This window comes from Psittacula echo, assembly GCF_963264785.1.
Source record: "Psittacula echo genome assembly, chromosome: 5".
NCBI classification, from domain to species: Eukaryota; Metazoa; Chordata; class Aves; order Psittaciformes; family Psittacidae; genus Psittacula; species Psittacula echo.
Window position 1 is genome coordinate 29317758 of NC_137739.1, and position 2983 is coordinate 29320740.

Consider the following 2983-nt stretch of genomic DNA (forward strand, 5'->3'; position numbering starts at 1 on the left):
ATTCCTGTGGTTTATAACTTCATGATTACCTTTGGATATTTTAATATTAATAAATTGAGAGATCATCTTGAATTGTGTGGAAGTAACTTAGTTTAACCTCTTAAGTTAGTATGAAATGTTAGTCCTGAGAAACAAAACAATTAAGAGTAATTGGAGAGGTAGGACAGAGATAAAACCCCTTGTTTGTTGACATGGGCATGGAATTTGGGAGAGGGCTGTGAAGCAGGACTGGCATTGTTTTGACAGTGCTCTGCAGGTAATTAATTTAGGAAATCCTGGGGAGCACAGTACAAAGAAGAGTCTTTTTTTTCCTCCCCTTTGTTTTTTTCATGCTGCTTCACACCCTTTCCCAGGACTAACAAACAAATATCAGAGACTATGCTACTGAAGAAGTGAATAGAGTTTGGGCAACATGCAAATTGCCTGTTATTGTAACAGAAATTCTCACTAGTGTGAAATTTATTTGGGAAGATTAAATAACTTCATGCTCTCTTCTGACAGCCTTAGCTAAATCACTGCCAAATGCATAGAGAAGTTCTGGGCTGCATATACAGACATGACTACTGTTGTGGTTCCATTTGAATGTCATTCCCTACATGCAGTGCTTGCTCTTTTGGCAGCTTCAGAAATCTCCTTTGCTTACGAGAAAACATTGTTTCTTACTTTCTATTGTAAGCTATGCTGAGATGATCTTATACTTGGGTAATCATCTTAGTGTTTTTACCACATACATAGCATTTAATTCTTAGCCTTGAGTACGTGAAGTACTGTACTGCATGTTCGTCTCCAGGAATTAGTTTATCCTGCAGTTGTTTTAAGGTCTGACAGATCTCTGAGTCAGAAGACTTGTGATGTCAGGGGCTAATGAATATGTTTACTAAATATTTTTATTACACAGTATCACAGTATGCTAGAGATAGGAAGGGACCTCAAAAGATCATCTAGTCCAATCCCCCTGCCAGAGCAGGAACACCTAGATGAGGTTACACAGGAATGTGTCCAGGCAGGTTTTGAATGTCTCCAGAGAAGGAGACTCCACAACCCCCCTGGGCAGCCTGTTCCAGTGTTCTGTCACCCTCACTGAGAAGAAGTTTCTTCTCAAGTTTAAGTGGAACCTCTTGTGTTCCAGTTTGTACCCATTACCCCTTGTCCTATCATTGTTTGCCACTGAGAAGAGCCTGGCTCCATCCTCATTACACTCCCCCTTCATATATTTATATACACTAATAAGGTCACCCCTCAGTCTCCTCTTCTCCAAACTATAGAGACCCAGCTCCCTCAGCCTTTCTCATATAAAACAAAAGGAATCTACTAGTTAAAGATTTTTGTACTTCATCAATTACATTCATAGGAGTAACGAAAAGACAGACACAGGATTTCACACTGTTGATTCTGTTCCAGGTAAGAGATCAACCACATGTGTTTCTGTTAGAATCATGCCACAGTCAGCAAGAGATGGAGGAACATTCAGCATTTATTCATAACAGTCAAAAAAATAAGCATTTATGCCAGTGTTATGCTAGTTAGGATTTCTTACTTAGATACATGTTTTAAAAATACCAGTAACTTTGTAGATTGTTTATAAGCTGTTATCAAAGAACCCAAAGCCCTGCCTAAAGCACCAGTCTTGTAGCCAATCGTTTACAGACTGAGTTTTCCCATTCAGTCCCACATCATCACCGGAAGATGGAAGAACTGAGGAGAAGATCACTTGAGCCCCAGACTCTTTCACCATCCGCCCCAAGGCCCTGTAGTCTTTCTTCATCCCCCGCAGACTGCGGGAAGCAGCTTCCCCCCCACCTGTTTGGAAGACCAGCAGCGGGTAGTAGTCTGTCGGGTGCACCAGGCTGGGGAGCGCCCTGGTGATATCCCTGATCCGGGCTCCAGGCAGACTACACACTTCCCTATGATGAGGGTCAACTCTGCATATCGGGCCCTCTGTTCCTCTCAGAAGGGAATCGCCTACGACAATGACTTTTCTTTCTTTCTTGTCAGAGGCAGTCTTGAGGTGCGAAGTCGACCGCCTTTTCCTATGTGACCTTGTAGTCTGGCCTTGCACCACATCCTCACCTACCTCTCCATCAAGATCCAGGGCCTCAAACCTATTACTGAGGGGCACCTGGGGAAGCAGGGCAGGAAGGGAGGAAGGTTGCCCACGGTTCCGAACTGGAACTTGCTTCCAGCCCTCATCGTCTTTTTGGTCCCTTACCTCTGCGCGACAGCTACAGGGCAGGGGCTGTCTCGGGCCATCCCCCTTTGTCTGAGAGGACAGGGGGTCCATCCCCTTTTGGGGGGTATCTCCCTGGAACCGTTCCTGCTGGCACGCCAGGGAGTTACTCCACCAGTCGATCTCCCTTTCACACTCCCTGATGGTCCTCAGCGTCTCGACCTCCTCCTTAAGTTCTGCCACCAATCTAAGCAGATCTTCTACCTGCTCACACCTCACACAGGTGGAATGCTGGCCTCCCTCCCTCGGCAGCAGCAGGCTCTGGCACTCCCTGCAGCCAGAGACCTGAACAGCCACGGTTTGGGGCAGGATCTCTGTCTGAGTTGCTACAGTCTCCTTACTGCAAGCCCTCCTTCTGGAGGCGACCATATTGGTCAGCAGTCTGGGACACCAGCAACAGAGTCCGCAACACGACCTGCTTGTTCCTCCCTGCGCCCGCTGGGCAGTGACCGGTCGCTGCCCTCCCAAAGGCTCTTTCAAGGCAAGGGGCAGGGGTGCGGTCGCCGTTACCGCGGGAACGCCCCCTGCCACGTCAGCCGCTCTCTCGCAAGGGCTTCTGGGGCTTCGGGGATCGGGAGATGGGAATCGCGATGTCTCTGCGCTGTCCCCTCTGCTTTTCCTAATCTCTGCTGAACCTCGTGGTCTCTGAAGCGTGCCGGCTCCGGCTCTAGCTGGGCTAGCTCCGATCAGCTGACTGACTGAAATGTGTGACTGACATTTAACCCTTTCATTCCATGATGTCTGAGTCTGTCCTGC